This window comes from Chaetodon auriga, assembly GCF_051107435.1.
Source record: "Chaetodon auriga isolate fChaAug3 chromosome 23 unlocalized genomic scaffold, fChaAug3.hap1 SUPER_23_unloc_1, whole genome shotgun sequence".
Taxonomy (NCBI): domain Eukaryota; kingdom Metazoa; phylum Chordata; class Actinopteri; order Chaetodontiformes; family Chaetodontidae; genus Chaetodon; species Chaetodon auriga.
Window position 1 is genome coordinate 401,196 of NW_027481911.1, and position 19,940 is coordinate 421,135.

The 19,940-nt window shown below is 42.5% G+C and overlaps 1 protein-coding gene across 1 annotated transcript in view; it reads right to left on the reverse strand.

Annotated features, from left to right (window-relative positions):
• LOC143317615 (uncharacterized) overlaps positions 1-19,940 on the reverse strand; it is a 238,911-nt gene that overhangs the window by 203,089 nt on the left and 15,882 nt on the right. The window lies entirely within an intron of this gene.

Here is a 19,940-nt window from a genome sequence, read left to right on the forward strand (position 1 = left end):
TCATGAACTGATACTACTCAACCCAAAAGAACTGTTTGTCAATTTTTCATGCTGAAGTAACCTTGGTAAAATCTTTTGGCCGTTTGGGGATCATGGTACATAAATGTTGCTACCCTTGCTGGAAGAATATCATTAGGTTTTTCAGGACACCACATCAGGACAGGTATAAAGGGGCAGCTATGCAATGTTGGAGGCAGTGCGGATCGAATGCAGCTAACCACTACCATATTTTCTGGGATTGCCCCAAGTTAAAAGCCTTCTGGAGGGATATCCAGGTTTCTTTAAGCACAGTCTTTAACACTCAAATACCCTTGAGTTTTGATGTATTGTACCTGGGTCATGTTCCTTTTTTCAAATGTAGGAGAGAGATAAAGCTGCTGCAAATTCTCTTGGTGGCAAGTAAGAAAACTGTCACAAGAAGATGGTTGAGCCCGATTCAACCTACTCTAGATGACTGGATTGGAATTATTCTGGAGATATTTAGGATGGAAAAATTAACCTACCAAATAAGACTTCAAAAGGACAAATTCTACCAGATCTGGAATAAATGGATTTGATTCATTGCCCCCACGAGAGCAGACTTTATTTGATCTCACTGGTAACGTTTCTTTGTAATTTACCCATTTAATTTATGATTGGTGTTTTATTATTATTATTATTTTTATTATGGCGGCGGCGGGGGCACCCTCCCCCCATGGATTTTGTAAATAGTTGACTGGCCTATCTTACACTAAGCTGTATTGGAAGTTTTTAGGCGATCTAGTCTGGGCAAATTACCAATATGGCCCTTAAGAAGACAACTGGACTCCCACTGATGCAATCTAAACACAAGTCTCAAGTAGTTTCTGTTGTTATAAGAGAGTGGGACTTGCAAAGATCATACAATGTCTGTCCTTCAATTTTTGAATGCACATTTTTGTGATTTGTAAACCCTGACGACTGATGTCGCACACTTTCTGTATGTAAAACAAAAACTGGAATGGCATTTATTTTTGTTTTTACTGTTGAGACCATGTGTTTATACCATTTTGTCTATTCCAAATAAAGATACAATTAAAAAAAAAATGTTGCTACCCTCTCATATGTTTTATGTCCCAGCTACCGCTTGGCCTGATGGGAGAAATCATGCACAGAGTACATAAGATAAAAATGTTGTATCTTGTAATAATAATAAAGACTTTAAAAGAACAAAACGTGTCTTACGTAAGTGGCAAACAGAAGAACGTAACATATTGAATGTGGGGCCAGGACCAACAGTGGTATGAAAAAACATGGATGCCTCCGAGCCTCCCTCAATTTGACCACGAAGTCTGTTGTAACGCCTGAACCAGGCACACTCCTCTAGTTTCAGTGGTATGGCTGCCTGCCCAAAGTATCTCTGGGTTTTGTGCTCCTGAATCTATTTTAAAAAGACATTTGATTAGTGTTTCTAGCTAAGTTGTTAAACAATAGATGCATGTTGTGTTCACTTGTTTCATTTGAACATTTGTACTTAGACGAATGACATGATGACCTCTTGTAGTCTTTTCAGCAGTCTTGACCTCTTTCACGGACATGTTGATAATTACACTCTTCCGATGTCCAGTCGTTGCAATGAGAAACCCACCAAGTAGTCCAGAAAACAGTCTGAGATTCCTTTTGTTATGTGAAGAAGAGAAACAACATTTTATGCATGAGCGTTCAAAGACAGTTGCCTTTAGGTCTGGAGCTGATTTAGCAACTCTATTTTCCACTACCATAATCCACCAAACAATAATTCTGTACAAATTGGAAGACATCCAAGTTAGCAGACAGCACATTGGCATGAACCCAGTTTGTAAATATAAATCAATTTAAAATCTTCAAAGGCTCCTCAACACAATGTAATATATATAGTACCAATTTACAACAAAAAGCCGCCTCCACGCATTTTGAACAGAAAAACCAAATAAATCCCCTTTGAGCAATCTTTTAGAGATGTTTGATCAACTGCTGTGACAATTGATCCTTACCAAGTGCAGCATCAACATGCTTTGGTGCCTCCTCTACGAACCAAGCATGTTTTATGGCCTTGACAAGATTGTCTGAAGAACAAACAAACAAAAAACAACTACTGTTCAGCATACATGTGTCTAAACTTAAATTATGAGATTTACATCTGTAGCACCCCACCACTGTCACTCTCGAAAATGGAGGAGATCACTATGAACAAACTGACGGGGCGCTTGGGTTCGTTTAAGCTACCCGAAGGTTTACCTGATAGGGATGAACTTAGTTACACCTCTCCTCTGACTGGTTCAAACAAATTTCACATACTGATAACATTAAAAAGCTCTGGGGCCTCATTTATAAAACTTGCTTACGCACAAAACGGGGCTTGGAAGTTGCGTACGCAACTTTCTACGCAAAGGTTGTGATTTATAAAAATAAACTTAGCGTGAGAATGTGCGCACCGGTACGCCAACTTTGATGCTTGCGTACGAACATTTTGGAGACGGGGAAACTGGCGATGCAGATGGTGTGGTGGTGAATTGAAGCCAGATTGATCTCATACATTTAATGTCATCACATATCAGACTTATAGACCCGCGTAATCATAAACACCCAAGTCTGCAGTGTTATAGATGTGTTCCTTTAATGAGCCGTTAGGCCTACACAATATGTATGCACAATATTCATATATCATACTTCCATCTTCAAATGATACAGAGCGGTGGATGGCACTGATGGATTAGTATTAATTGTGACAAGGTGTGCAACAATCATTCAGTTTGCTGAGTAAGCATATAAATAGTGCGGTGACACTCGTGCGTAATGCTGCACAATGGATGCGCTGGCACTGCTGGAAGATCACGCAAATGGTAGGATCAGGATGGAGAGAAGTTTTCGGGACCACGGAGCTTCCCTGGCCCATGATGATGACTGGCTAATAAGCTGATTTAGATTCCCTAGAGCGGTGCTCTTGGATCTATGTGCTGAACTGGGCCCAGTGTCAGATAGACCCACTCGCCGGAACCGCGCCATCCCGGTGCATATCCAGGTGCTGACCACTCGGGGGTTTCTGGCGACTGGCTCCTTTCAGTGGGAATTAGCCGACAGGTAAGTGTCTGATATGATTAATATTATATAATATTAGATTGTCTGTCTAAAGCCCCTTTTGGGTATAATTCAGTTAAATTATGTCCTTAGATCTGGGATATCGCAGCCATCCCTCAGTGCCATAATGCCAGCCGTTTTGGATGGCATTATAAAAATGACCCGTCGATAAATCAGGTTTCCTTACACTGTGGGTGAACAGGCCAACATTAAAAGGCAATTTGCAGCAATGTCCGGTTTCCCAAATTTAATCGGCGCAATTGACTGCACTCACATTGATATAAGGGCTCCGAGTGAAAATGAATTTGCTTATGTGAATCGAAAAAATGTGCATTCACTCAATGTACAAATTATTTGTACCTCGGACATGATCTTGACGAATGTAGTGGCACGGTGGCCTGGGTCAGCACATGACTCATTCATCCTGACGCACAGTAGTGTAGGGATCTGTAATTTCTGCCACAGATCGCTCTGTGGCACTGGAACTATTCACTGCGGTGACGACGTGCCGCCACTCATTTTTTTTAATTATTATTATTTTATTCGTGACGCCACTACCGTGACCACCAAACAAAATATCCTTTCTGGCCTCCACCTCACCCACAAGCACCTCGATTTCAGTCTCCGTAAAATTTCTTTTTCTTTTCTCTGCCATGATCGAACGTAAAATGCCATTGATCAGCAGGTATATTTATATGCAAAGTCATTCATGAGGTACTTTGCATTGACCATTCATGGTAAAATGTGGGTGTGTCGGGGGCGGGATGTGAGGTGAATCCACCTGCGCAATCTTCCAGGTGGAGTGTGATTTATAAAGGGAAAATTGCGTGCAGGTGTGAGTACGCACGTTTTATAAATCCGAATATTTTTTGGCGTATGCCATTTTCAGCTTTTGGGCGTACGCACACTTTTAGTATGGATTCTACGCAATGTTTTATAAATGAGGCCCCTGGACACACAAAAACAAAAACGCAAAGGGTTCAAGTAATTAATGCCACTCGCACCTGCAAGCTAAAAGGTCTCTGTTTCAAAGTCCAGAGCTCTAACCACTGTACCACCTCTTCACTTCATTGGCCAGGGAGTAAACCAGTGCAAATCAACAATGACATAGAAGCATTGACCAAAAAAAATAAAAACAAATAAACGATGCATGGAAAAGGAATTTAAAATAACGACCAAGTTAATTTCTGGGATATTTTCCTATCACCCAAAATATTAACCTACGAGAAACAACAAGGTAAGTTAGGACAAACTAACTAACTACTAGAAAAACGGCGTTTTCCTAGTATGATAATAATCTCCACCCTTCTTTTCTCTCAGCCACTGAACTTGAAGCGTCTGCGCCCAATCGCTGATCAAGACAAGCAGACCAAATCAGTTCAGCACACATCTCCTTTGTGGCAAAGTCTGTCTTGACTTGCCTTGTAGTTTCTCGTAGGTTAATATTTTGGGTGATAGGCAGGAACATATCCCATAAATTAACTTTGTCGTTATTTTAAATTCATCTTCCATGCATCGTTTATTTATTTTTCTTGGTCAATGCTTCTATGTTGTTGATTTTCACTGGTTTACTCCCTGGCCAATGAAGTGAAGAAGTGGTACAGTGGTTAGAGCTCAGGACTTTGAAACAGAGACCTTTTAGCTTACAGGTGCGAGTGGCATTAATTACTCGAATCCTTTGTATTGTATGTATTTGTTTGGATGTAAACCCACTGACTTTGCAGCCCTGTGTTAGTAAACATGGTGGCAGAAGCCTGTGTGTACTTGTACTTCCTCTCATTTCTGTCGTTGTTTAAACTCCCCTTCCATGCATTGTTAGGATATATAGACATATATTTTGGCTGCATATACATATACATACGTGTGTGTGTCTCCAGAGCTCTAACCACTGTACCACTTCTTCACTTCATTGGCCAGGGAGTAAACCAGTGAAAATCAACAACATAGAAGCATTGACCAAGAAAATGAAAATCAACAATAACATAGAAGCGTTGACCAATAAATAAATAAATAAATAAATAAGGGAGAGGACGACGAAGTTAATTTATGGAATGTGATCTGTGCTGAACTGATTTGGTCTGCTTGTCTTGATCAGCGATTGGGCGCAGACGCTTCAAGTTCAGTGGCTGAGAGAAAAGAAGGGTGGAGATTATTATCATACTAGGAAAACGCCGTTTTTTACGCGCGTTATGGTGCGCACAAACGCGCGTATTTTACGCGCGTTTTGATGCGCAAAACGGCGTTTTTTACACGCGTTCTTGGAGGACTTCATTACGGCGTAAAAAGCGGCGTTCTTTTTGCGCATTACGGCGTAAAAAACGGCGTAAAATCTGAAAAAACGGCGTTTTTTACGCCGTAATGAAGTTGAAACGTGACTGAATGTGGCGTATTTCTGGCAGGAACGGCTTGCCATACACAAACGCGCGTACTTTACGCGCGTTTTGATGCGTAAAACGGCGTTTTTTGGATGACTTCATTACGGCGTAAAAAGCGGCGTTCTTTTTGCGCATTATGGCGTAAAAAACGCCGTAAAATCTGAAAAAACGGCGGTTTTTTTACGCTGTAATGAAGTTGAAACGTGACTGAATGTGGCGTATTTCTGGCAGGAACGGCTTGCCATACTCAACAGCGCAGGAACCGCCGGCACACCAAGCACGCCGTTCGTGCGGGACGACCCTTGTCGGCCGTCTCCGAAGAAACTCACACAGCAGCAGCAGCAGCAGTCAAACTCCACCCGCGAGTTGAATTAGTCCGTGCCCGTCAGCGCCTCCGTCGTCGGACCTTCCGAATAAAACTCTGCCCTGACGTCACCAAAGCACTCCACCAACACTTGCCTCAACCAACAGACAGTTGGCGAGTAAACATGCGATGGTCAATTTTCCAAAAGTCTTTCCGTTACACAATTAAAACACACAAAACGCAAGCCAGCTAACGACGAGCGAATGACACGTGCGCCGCGCTCTGCCCTCTCCTTCCCTCGTCTCTCTCTTTCTCGCCCACCCACCGTCCAATCATCTCACAGAATGATCTGATGATCTATGCTGGCCAATGACACAATTTCACAATTTCTGTACCTGACACGTCTGCGCATTTATAATCATAGTCCTATATTTTATGTACACAGATATTTTAAGTGTTCCCAAATTATTAGGCTACTGTTGTCTCTTATGAAATGTCATTTTATCCTCTTAGTTTTCATTTTATGTCTCATGTTTTTATTTTAACTCAATATCAAGATATGCTTTGTTTCAGCTCGCAAAGTTAAGTTACACAAGTTGTTTAAGTTAAGATAATTTTGACCATATTAATACCAATTGACATTTCAAGTTATGTTCACTTGTGGTTTTTAAGGCAGCAACTGAACTTAAGTTTTCAAATTAAAACGACTTGTGTTTTTAAATGGTATCCCTTATCTAAACTAATAACAGCAAGTTTACCAGTTTCCTTCGACTTCACATAATCAACTTGCAACTCATCTGTTCAAATGTAAAACATTTATTTGAAAAACTGCCTCAACTTACAGCCTTCATTCCTATGAATACATCTTTGGCTGTTGATTGAATGGATTCAACTCCAAAAACCAGCACACATTGAAACGTCTTCAAAACTTTCAGAAGTAAACAGATGTGTCAAAGTCAGACACATAAACATCCAACAAGAAATTTTACACGGCATGTTCAGCAACATATACCCTGAGCATAGAAAAGTCTGCTTCATCAGCTCTTATTATAATCTTTAAATCAAAAGTTGTTGCTTTAAATCCTGAGACAGTGCTAAAGATATGTATGCATATGTGCATTTAACTTCATAAAACGTTACAGAAAATCATCTGCCTAAGCAGACAACAGCCAACACCATCAGCTCTCATAATCAGTCCAACAGAATAAAGTGGGAGAACATCAGCCTTAAATCCTGAGACTGTCTGTGGTAAGAACATTAAAACTGTCAAGTGTTTTGCTCGCTTGCTGTATTAACCCCACACTTGAAGGGGTGTACCAACGCTGAACATTAAAAGCTGGAATCCACTCAAAGACCAGGCCGTTGATCCTTTTTTTTTTTTTTTTTTTTTTTTCGGTTTTTGCCCAGAATAGTGCAGAAGAAGGAAAACAGTTTCCTTTTTTTTTTTTTCTTTACAGCCTTTTTCCCTCAGCAGGTGAAAAACCTTAAAAGACAAAACACCACATGATTACCATTTTGTAAAACCAGGTTCTACCAAATCAAATAATTATCAAACCCATAATTATAATTAATATACCAATGAATAATTATCAATTATCAAAACCCTTTCACATTAACCATTAACCAAGTGTATGAAAACAGATTAACCTTTTCCCTTTAAGTTAAAACAGACTTAAGTGAATTATTTCAATGTAAATGCATCAAAATATATAAAATACATTTTTTTTAACCATGGAAACAATGAATTAAGCATTTTACTAGACCCAACATACAAATTAATAAATAACTAATCAACCAACAATTTCCCCCCAGGTTTAGACACACATTTACATCCCATATCCACTATAAAATTATTATTTTAGCAGTGAATCACTGTTTTAGCAGCCTTAAACATGCTGTCTGCAGGTAGAAAAAAAAAGACCCGTTTATCCTATGCTCACACTAGCAGCCAATGATCCAGCACAGTTATGTCTGCACATCAAACACTTTAAATTGGGATTAAGCAGACCGCTGCAATATTTATCCGACCAAACAAGTTACAACAACTCTTCCTCACCAGCCAACATTTACACAAAGCACCGGGCGCTACAATCAACTTCACCCACATCTCAGGTACCTCGCATCCACAGATAAAAATAAAAAGCGTTCTTACCGGCGGTCCGTTCAGCTCTTTGTTGGTACTGTTTACACGCTCTGTGGGGAAACCAAACTCCTCTGCTCTGCAGTGGCGTCTCTTTGTTCTGCTTGACTTGACACAGCTGAGTAATTAGCGTGCTCGCACCCCAGCTGATGAGCCGGGAGCACTCACCGCTGTAATTATGCGTGAACAGAAATAAACTACTTTGATTGTGCAAACTGGCTGGCCGAACTATACCGAATTATATATAAAACTTATCTGGGGCTACCTAGGTGAATACGGGTGCAGACGTGCTCTACCAAGTACTCTATAATAAAAATACAATATTTACAAGCGGGGTTTGGCTGGTTGTCATGCGTGCCAAGGCCGCCGCGGTTGCGGGCTCACGCATCAGCTGACGAAACAGCTGTTCGCCGCTGCAAAAACGGTGTCATCAAACTATATCTTTTGTGTCCACCTTTAACAACTTCCCAACGAACTGCTTTAAAATTCTAAGACTGATATCTACACAAGTGCAGCACAGTACAATGCTTAAGGTTGTGTATGAACAAAATATTTGGGCAAAGTTCTGAACTCTTTCCACAGAAGAAAGCAGAGAATCAGGAACACGTGTTACAGTTTTACAGTCTGTATCTCAAGAGTTTGTTTCTTAATCCATGTACTCGTGCAGAGGCTTGTTCTGGTTTGATTTTCATTTCTGAAAAAGCTCGAAGGAATACTTCATGGCTTGTGGGTATTCAAGATTCAGACAGTAGATGATTCCCATGAGCATGGCAAAGCCGCACGTCACATCTTTCAGGTCGTGTAGCACGATGGTCTCCTCGACTACAACTGCCACATTGAAGATCTCACTTGGAAAGGCATCCTGTTGAGCATGTTCATAGCCTATCAGTAGGCCAACTTGCATCCCCTTCATGGCTTCATCCAGGTGCTCATTGTGAGCCTTTAAAAGAAGAAATAACAGTGTATGACCGTTTTGATTTAAAAAAAAAAAATGATAAAAACAGATTCCTTAGTATATCATATTTACAGAATACACATCCACAGTTGTGAATTGAAGAAGTTGTTATGGTCTTACATCGCACATCCTGATGACGTCTGATGGATCTTCCCTGGATATGTAGTGTGGTAGACCAAGCACAGCAGCAGTCCTCCTCCTCTCATTAGTGTCCTACAAGACAAAGAAATATGAAATAATATTGAATAATTTGATTAAATTTGAATAATAAATAGATTAATTCAAATGATGTGCGTTGTGAGTTGTCCTGGCCTACACATCATATTCTAAGAGATTTAAGAAAACATGTTTGTAAATCAAACCATAATCATTTTAATGTTTTTCAGTGAAAATGTATGGAGTATCTGACACACAACATGCTTCACATCTTTTTGTAAAATAGATGTACAATGGTAGGACTGATTACCTGTCGCTCATGGAACAGAGCTGGCCATTTGGAAATTACTTCTGTGATGAGTGGCTGATCTCCAATGATCTCTTCTCTGCGCTGGGAAAATGTAGCAGTCATCAGATCTTCTACGAGTTGGTGATCAGGGTCTTTTTTTCAGCATTTCCATCTCCATCATCTTGCGCTTTTCCTCCACGCTTTCAAGACTCTGTCCTTCAGGTGGATCTGGACAGTAGTTGACCTCACCCTTCTTTGACTTTTTTTTTTTTTTACACGTTTTCCCTTCACTTCTCCTCCTTTTCTTTTGTTGATCACCACTTCAGGGCATCCTGCTGCACCTAACTTCTGCCGATAGTTTCCAAGCTTAAATTTCAGACTGTGAAACCATGAGTACCATCCCTTGTCAGACCCTGGCTCCTTCAGGCAGGGATGCTTCTCCACAAGCGCTTTGGCAACACTCTCATAGTGCTGCCTCTCAGGATATGCACTAATTTTTGACATACTGTCTGCAAGTGTGTCAAGAATATCAGTCTTCAAACCTTTGGGAATCACCATCGCAGATCCATCCTTAGCATACCTACAATTTGCATCTTTCAGCTGAAGCTCCACATTATGTGAGAACTGTGGAATAGGGAAGGGGTCTGGCCAGTCGAAAGAATCACCACTACTGGGAGACGAGAGGCTGCATGTGTCCAACGTAGAATCTGAGACAACTGCATCATCTGTGAACAACACTTTCAATGTTGCTCGCTCCACAGGAAGGTCATTGATGTCAGTCAGGTTGCACAACTGATTATTAAAATCAGGATCCTCAAATTGTAAAATGAGTCCACCTCTCAGGCCAAGGTTTGTTTGTAACACCTGATTCAGCTCCTCAACGCTTGCAGGGATGTTTTCAATTGAAAGCCGTCTGATTTCTTTTTCCGTTATGATGACACGCAGCAGCATTGTAGAACACTTTTAACTGAAAGAGAGCAAAAAAATACATGTTTAAGTATAAATATTCAGTATAAAAAACTATTTATGTCAGACTCCCTCACACATCTGTCCCCAAACACTTAAAGCGTTATTCCACTTTGCCAGGATAAACCACTCAGTATGTACTCACCCTTATGCCAAAGTAATGTTAAAGTTAAAAATTAAAGTTAAGTTAAAAATTAACCACAAAAGATGCCATTTACACCATGTTTTTAGCCTAAATGTCAACTGTAGCATGTAGCAAGTAGGATGTAAACATGGCCTCAATCTCGCGAGACTTCCGCATGTGCATCATGTGCTACAGTTGACATTTAGGCTAAAAACATGGTGTAAATGGCGTCTTTTACGATTGATTTTTAATGTCACGGCTCATGGACACTTGGATTACACATAGTATGCCATAAAAGGTTCAGTGATGAAGCAAACATGAGTAGTCAGCACAATGCATATTTCCAAAATTCTTCCAAAGTCTGGTAGTCCACTCGTACTCCCAGCAGAAAGAATCATTCCCTTTGAATACTTAGTTCCATTTAGGAAGGTGTGAGGGGTCAGTCCAACTGTGTCCACGTCACTGAATCTGTTCAAGATAGCTTGTCTGACACCACTATCCAAGACTTCAAGGCACACATCAGACACCTTTGCAGTCTCAATTTCAGGCTTGAAAATGCTTGGCATGTCAAAATAATGTGCCAGCATGAGCTGATGTCGTGAGGCCAGGGTTAGCAGAATGTATTTAAAATTGTTGGCATCACGTACAACCTTTTTAAAGAAAGAGTGTTTTGCCTCAAACCGGATTGTCCAACATTCAATTAGGGGTCCAAACTTTTGAATGAGGTATGGATAATGCTCAATGAAGTGATGTTTGGGGCGCAACTCGTTTTGCGGGAAAACTGTCAGCAGCAACTGTCTGTGGTCTGATATTTTTGATTGTAAATAACAAAGAGAGTCTGAAGTGAAATGTGGGGTCGACAATAACTCAACCAAGTCTTTGAGCTCAAGGACTAATTCCCATATTTGATCAGAGAACTTCTGCAGGTGACAGGTGGGTGTGTTGTATGAGAAGTCTGCAGCGTAGAGGGTGGAGAGGAACGGAGCCAGGACCGTTCCCTGCGGGGCCCCCGTGCTGCAGACGACAGTGTCGGACACACAGTCCCGGGTCCTCACATACTGTGGACGGTTGGTGAGATAGTCCAGAGTCCAGTGTGTGAGGTGATGGTTCACCCCGGTGTACTCCAGCTTGTCCTTCAGAGGTGCAGGTTGAATGGTATTGAAAGCACTGGAGAAATCAATAAACATGATTCTCACAGTACTCCCAGGTTTCTCCAGGTGAGAGAGAGCTCGGTGTTGGAGGAGATGACAGCATCGTCCACCCCGATGCCAGACTGGGAGGCAAACTGAAGTGGATCCAGCGATGGGCTCACCAGGGGGCGGAGATGAGGGTCCAGGGTCTTCATCAGGTGGGATGTTAGTGCCACCGGCCTGTAGCTGCTGAGGTGTGGAGTCTTGGGTACCAGTACCACGCAGGATGTCTTCCACAGCTGTGGCACTCTCCCCAGCTTCAGGCTCAGATTGAACATGCGTTCAACAATCCCGCACAGCTGATCTGTGCAGGACTTGAGGAGCCTGGAGCCTCTTGCAAAAGCAGTAACATCAGCGTTCTATCGAAAGCAGAGCACAGTGAGCCAGAACACAACACAACCAGAAGAATGACTTCACTTATCCACTTTTTTATACACACATGCTAGAAAATCAACGATAAAGAAATTAATAAGAACTAATTAAAGTAATTATTCACAGCTTTTAGTAGAATTATCAAAATTTGTGTAACCCTGTTAAAAATAGATAATAAATAAATAAATAGTTAAATATGTTCATTTCAGGTAAAACTGTGATTAAAAATGTTAAAAAGAATATTTCATTAAGGTTAAAATAGTTTGTTTACCCTTCAGAGACACTGGGGACATTTCGTGCCATTTGGTTTTTTATTTTCAAGCCATTTTGGCTGTGTTGAATGAATATAGCCATGAATATGCCAAAGGATATTCATTTTTAAAACATTTTAGAATTTTTGTCTCAGTTTCTTAAATTAGCCTAAAATGGCTAAGCTACACAAAAACCGACACATTCGATCCTAAGGTCAAAAAAATGTCACATTGAAAACCATTGAAAATGCCTTTTTGACAATCAGACATCTGGTTGACAATGCTGGTGGGTAAGCGGAATTTGAGAGGCCCCCTAAGCCAAATGTTCAGAAGTCTCCTTACAACACCCAAACAAACAGAATGCATATAATCACCTGGGAACTGAGATACCATCCCTATACTTAAGTCATGGAAAGTGTTAGGGCCATCTAGGTGATGTTCTTCATCGTGTTTTTCTGCAAATGATTCATATGTCCTCAGTGGACAAGTGATTAAAGGAAATGTCATTCTTTCCACATACTGTCCTTTCTGCACACATTTGTCGCATCCAAAATAGCCATTGTGAGGCTTAATATTTTTTATAAAAGCCCGGGCAGGGGCATCACAGATTACAGAATCCAACTTAAAGAAAATCCTTTTGCCTTCGAAATCAATGCCATTCTGTAACTCTTTCATCAAGAACAAAGTCTCTCAAAAATATATCTGCTGGCTTTGGTTTATGTGGTCCACAGAACAATGCAATCACAGCTGGTTCCTTAAAATGGGCCACACCTGAATCCCACTACTTTTGAACAAAGGCAACCCATCAATGTTGATCTGTAGTTTTAAGGTACAGCCATTAGTGATTGACTCACATGCTGGTACAGTTTCTGCCTATGCCAATGTAATAATATAGTCCTCCACACCTTTCCTGTATGTTGTGAGTAATCTTTGTCTTAAGGAGGGTTCTTGCATCCTTCGGAAGATCAGGATGGTACAACCTTAACAAACCAAGAAGAGCTGTGAGAGCCACTAGGGAAACTCCAAATGTTAATGCCCAGTTATGAAGACATGCCCCTAGATTACATGACTGATCCACTGTCTCATCAGTATCCTGGTCCGAGTCACTCTCCTCCTCAGGCACATCCATTGAAAAGGACTGCTGGTCAAAATGTGACGTGTCCATCTCTACTATGTCCTCCTCCAGCAACCCTCCAGCCTCCTCTCTGTCACTCCCACTATTTTCTATGACTGCCTCAGCTACTCTTTCTCTACATTCAGCCTGTCTTTCCTCTGTGCTTTCCTGACCGCAGCACTGGGAAGCAAATCTTTCAGTGTGCACGGTCCTGATTTCCTTGAGTCGTCTCTCAACATCTCTACGCGCTCTCCATCTAATGGTGGCATCAGAGAGTACCCTCGAAATCCATCCCCACTTATATTCTTCCAGCCAAGCTGTTAAATTGTAAGGAAAATAAGAGGGACAATATTTTAACGAAGCTTTAAGGAATTTACTTGGTTAAACAAAGTGTAACAGAATTAAAACCAGTTCACTTATGTGACAGTTTGGGTGGTCAGAGGAGAAGTGGTGGAGCAGGAAGTAGCAGTGTGATTAGCACTAGAGAAGAGAAGAGAGGAGGGAAGGGGAGAGTTCTATTATTTCTGCTGGATGTTTCAAGTCTCCACGCAGAAGGTGCTCATGTATGAAGTATATCTTCAATATTAGGTCACAGAGTGACACAGACAAAAATAACTATTCATAGTAGGAGTGGGAATCTGTATTTCACAATGTACGATATGCAACATTACCCATGATATGTGCATCATTTCTATTTATTGACTAATTTTGTGTCAGGTTCACAGAATCTGACAAAGAGAGGAAACACTGAAAAGAGAGCAAATCATGAAATAGGACTTTTTAAAACTCCATGATGGATTTTAAGAAATTAAACCACTGGCAACCACTATAATCTATGTATTACAGGCAAAAATATTATTCAGAAAAACAAAAAAAGGGCCTGTTGGACTATTTTGACACAATCAACTAAAAAAATGTTTTTATGTTCTGGAAATAAATGATAGATGAATCCCACCTGTGCTCTCTGACCAAGGTCGGGGAGCTGGAAGCGGGAACGGTTAACAATTAGCTAATAATAGCTATGGTGACTAACCAAGCGGTGAGCTGTTATACTGGACGTTTAGCGTCTATGTCAGCCCACCGGTAATATCCCCGGCTTCCACGTACAACAGTCAAACTGAGCGAGAAAGAACATGCGACGGAAGGGTGAACTACTAGTAGCCCCCCGAGCCACATTAGCATATCTTAGCAATGTTAGCCATGCTACACCGGTACAACCGATTTTCAGTTCCTATCATAGGACACATTGGCTAACTCGCTGTGTCCTGCAGAAAACTGACCTAATTTGCCGGTGTGTTAAGGGCCTCTTAAGCGGTGGATGTGACTGAAGCTACCTGCTTGGTGGTGTGCAGGACTAACTGTATCGACTAGGCTATTAGCTAAACTTGCTACGTTAGCATGTTTGGCAAGAATATTATCACAGAAACGAATGAGGACGTTATGCACAAACGCTGCAAACTAATGCTTGATTTTTTTAAAAAAAAAAATACAACGCTGTTACAATCATTTTGAGTTTGTGTTTGTGTTATGTGGGTCAAAGACGTGGCATGTCAATTCTGGTGTCCGACACATGTTTATAATGTTAAAAGTATATAAAAAATTTAAAACACTACATTTTGTTACTCAACTCTCGCCACTTTACTTACTCATGTGAGTATTTAGTATAAGAAATGAAAATTTAAGGAGTTATTTAGCTCAAAAGTACAAAACTGTCCTTCCTGGATAACGTCCAGGCTAAAAATCTAAGCACAAAAATATGCTAAAAATGTCAAAAATCTTAATAAAAGCATAAATGATGTACTCGGGCATAATTGTGTTGATATTTGTAAGGACACCTACAAATATAGTAACAACACTAAGCTCATTTACATTTTTATTCAAGAAATACTTTTGTCCCCATTTTTGGATTCTCATATGTCCTTCCTGGGTAACAGACATAAAGTGGCTATACATGACTATATTTGGATTTGGATAGTCATGTGACAGGGTGTTGCATCAGCCAACAGATTCTGAAGGACCCCCAAAAGATATCACAAGGTCAGTAAGTCTCTCTTAAAATGTTGATAATTTGACCTTTTGGCTCGGTGGTACATGATGTCCCACCATGATGTGTCTTTCTGGATAACGCTAAAAAAAAAAAAAATTATAATTTCTTTACATTTTAAAATTACCTATTTCATGTGAAATATGACATTGATGTGTTGAAGATTAAGCTAATATTTTACACAGTAGACCAAGTGTTACGACCCCCGGCTCGAGGGGGAAGGGAAGCAACATAATAACCGGTGGTACTTGGTTTAAATAAAAAGGTTTATTAGTAAGTTTGCAAAAAACAAAGATGTAAAGTCAAAACCTGAGGTAAACAAAGGAAGTGGGCGGGTGGATGCTGCTCAAACCATAAAAGTAGTAAAACACAAAGCGAGTCCTCAAAAGGAGAACGTAACCAAACACTTCTTGGCTTAAAAAAAAAATGAAACCAATCTTCTCTAAGTTGCGCTAACAAACAAAACAAAACATAAATACACAGGAGTCAGCATCCCTTTATCCTGGTGTGACTAACAAAACTCACACTGCCCGTATGAAATGCAGTTATCAGTGATTTAAAACTTTACCTTGCCCAAACTTCCTATTTTTCACACAGCTCCTGTTTGCTCTCCGCAATTTATACAGCTTGCGCTGCCACACAGACCACACAGTTTAATCTGGCGTGCTGCACATCAGCCGCCCCGTTGCCTCGTTTGGCCAGCTTATATTGGTATTGGCAGCTGGCGATTGGCTGTCCTGGACGCCGCCGCACCAATCACAACCTCGTCCGTCGGTCCACGCCTCCCTCTTCAGGCATCCAACAGGCGACGAGGTTCCACACAGGTTACTCTACATATGTATATATATACACACACACACACACACACACACATACACACACACACACACCGGAAACCACACAAGAAACAGGGGAGCCGGCGCTGGCCGTAACACCCCTCCCCTTAAGATATAAACCATAAGGTTTTTATTTTGCGAGCCATGATCAACTAACACATGGACACCTACCTCAACGCGACCTCCAAAACCTCTATACTTACCACACCCTGGACAGAGCATCTGCCAACACGTTGTCGGTCCCTTTTTTATGACGGATGTCTAATTTGTATTCCTGCACAATTAACGCCCAGCGCATGAGGCGCTGGTTGTGATTGTACATGCGGGACAAAAAAACAAGAGGGTTATGGTCAGTAAACACCACGACCGGCCAGGGGCTCGAACCAACATAGACTTCAAAGTGTTGTAGCGCTAACAACAAGGCAAGGGTCTCCTTCTCTATCGTGGAATATGACAACTGGTGCTTGAGGAACTTACGGGAAAAATAGCACACTGGGCGATCAACTCCAGCGGCATCTTCCTGTAACAGGACTGCACCGGCTCCTACCGCGCTCGCATCAACCTCCAGCTTGAACGGCCTGGAGAGATCTGGAGCAGCGAGAACAGGGGCGTGGCAAAGAAGGGACTTGACACTTTCAAATGCATGTTGACAGTCAGTACACCACACAAAATCGACTTTGGGGCTGAGCAAACTGGTCAGCGGACGAACGACAGTGGAAAAGTTACGGCAGAAACCTCTGTAGTAACCCGCCATGCCAAGGAAACGTCGTAAGGCTCTCCGAGTGGGGGGCACCGGATAATCGGCGATGGCAGCGACTTTAGCCTCTAGGGGTCGTACCTGACCCTGTCCCACTTGTCTCCCCAAGTATGAGACTGTGGCCTGGCCAAATTCACATTTGGCCAGGTTCAGGGTGAGCGACGCTTCAGCCAGCCGAACAAACACCTGTTCAATATTTTTCATATGCTCCTCCCACGTAGAGGATTACACAATCAGATCATCTAGATAAGCATTACAGTTACGCACCCCCGCTAGAACTGTGTTCACTAATCGTTGAAATGTGGCGGGAGCGTTACACATCCCAAAGGCCATCACTGTGTACTGTAAGAAATGATCTGGTGTCACAAAGGCAGAGATAATGGACGCACGGTCTGTCAGCGGCACCTGCCAATAACCTTTAAGCAAATCGAGTTTGCTAACGAACTTGGCTGTGCCCAGATTATCCACACAGTCTTCCATCCTCGGTAAGGGATATGAATCAGGCACTGTAACAGCATTCACTTTTCGAAAGTCAGTAATGAAGCGCGGTGAACCGTCAGATTTAGCCTCTAAGAGACAGGGAGAGCTCCAGGGACTGGAACTGGTCGTGGCTAAACCGTGTTGCATAAGATACTCCGCTTCCTGCTTCATTAATTCACGCTTCACAGGATTCACACGATAATGATGCTGCTTTATTGGCTTAGCATCCTTAACATCAATGTCATGCTGCAGAACATTGGTACGACTGGGGACATCATTGAAAAGACACGGGAAACAACTAACTAACCTAAGTACATCACGCTGTTGCTCCGGGGTCAAGTGATGTAACTGGGCCGGCAGCGCCTGCAACATCTCAGAGTTTGGTAGTCGGGCGCTTTGATGAGCCGCCGGGCGCAACACCAAACCGTCATCTCTGTTGGTTATGTCGGGAGCCTCTGTCACTATTACCGCCGAACTGAGGGAGAGGACCGGAGAAGGAGCATCACTGAACTCTGGAAGAACGGCAGGGATAGTTTGGGAGTGATACTGTTTCAACATATTCACATGGCATACTCGAGTTTTACGTCTCCGCTCAGGAGTGCTGATGACGTAATCAGTATCACTCAGGCGGTCGCGGATTTCGTACGGACCAGAAAACTTGGCGGAGAGTGCCGAGTTGGTGATCGGCAGCAGTGCCAAGACTTTATCACCGCGCACAAAACTGCGTGGAATGGTGGCGCGATCGAATCGACGCTTCATCACCGTCTGAGAGAGAGAAAGGGTTTGTTTCGCCAGAGAATTAGCGTGATGCAAACGCTCACGGAAACGACTGACATAATCCAGAACATTTGTTTCCGGAGTCATATCAGTGGACAGAAACTTGTCTTTTAAGGATTTTAACGGCCCGCGCGGCGTGTGCCCAAAGACCAGTTCAGCTGGACTGAATCCCAACGATTCCTGGACAGCTTCTCGGGCAGCGAACAATACAAACGGGATACCTTCATCCCAATTTTTTTCTGACTCCAAGCAATATTTACGAAGCATGGATTTCAATGTCTGATGCCACCTCTCTAGTGCGCCCTGGGACTCTGGGTGATAGGCACTAGAGACTGCATGTTTAATATTTAACACTTTAAGGACCTGTTTAAACAACCTCGACAGGAAGTTTGTACCCTGATCAGTTTGGATTATGTTTGGCAACCCAAAGGTGGAAAAAAACTTCGTCAAGGCTTTTACCACGGAGTTTGCAGTTATCTTTCTCAGCGGCACAGCTTCAGGGAACCGCGTCGCAGCGCACATGATGGTGAGCAGGTACTGGTTTCCACTTGTTGTACGGGGTAACGGGCCCACGCAGTCTACTATTATCCTTTCAAATGGTTCACCTATTGCGGGAATGGGATGCAATGGGGCCGGAGGGATGGTTTGGTTCGGTTTCCCCACAATCTGGCACACATGACAACAACGACAGTGGTTAACAACGTCAGTTTTTAATCCAGGCCAAAAGAAATGCCTAAGAATGAGCTGGTATGTTTTGGTTACTCCTAAGTGCCCTGACCATTGACTCTCATGTGCTACAGATAATACATGCTGGCGGTACACAGACGGGACAACTATCTGGGTGACAGCGCTAGGGTCTGTATCAGCGGCAGCAGGGGACCATCTACACACCAGCACATCATTATCCATCAGATAGGTTACTCTATCACCACTTGCCTTGTTGTTACTCACCACTTTGGAAAAACACTTCTTTAATGTCAGATCCGCTCTTTGTGCGGCGCACAGACGCTCGCGGGTCACCGGCAGTGACAAAGCATCAGCTGATGACTGAGCTACGCGGTCGGAGCTCTCCGGCTCGGCGGCGGATTTACCGGGCGACGCAGTGACGGTCTCCGGTTCACCAACCGTTTTAGACTCACCTGAAAGGGCAGACATTAGCACGCTGTCAGACAAAGACACATCGTCATCAGCCTTATTTTTAAGTGCTTGTGCACGGGTGATCACACAGCTTGGGTACAAGGCTGTGGATGTGAACACATTACTCTCTTCCACACATGGAGGTGACTCCAACACCTCCAGAACAGGAGTAATCTTACCTCCAGCGATGTCATTCCCCATTAAGAAGGCGATACCTTTAATCGGCAATTCATTGCTCACCGCGACGGGGAAAAATCCTGTGATCAATTTAGATTGCACATGCACTCGGTGCACGGGTTTTGGGCTGTAACCCATCTCAATGCCGCGTAAAACAGCACCGTAACCACATGCAGATTGTTCAGAGAAGGGCAATGCAGACGCGAGGATCACTGATTGAGAGCCACCGGTGTCTCTTAATATACGCACCGGATGCTGCGCGGCTGGATCACCTGTCAATGACACTAAACCGTCAAACACGAAGGGTTTAAAACATGAATCAAGCTCCTCCTCCGGAGCAGAGACAGGTGTGCGCGGCTCCACTTTAATAAAACCAATGCCTTTTGGCGGAGCGCTTTGAGAGGAGGATGGCTGTGATTTA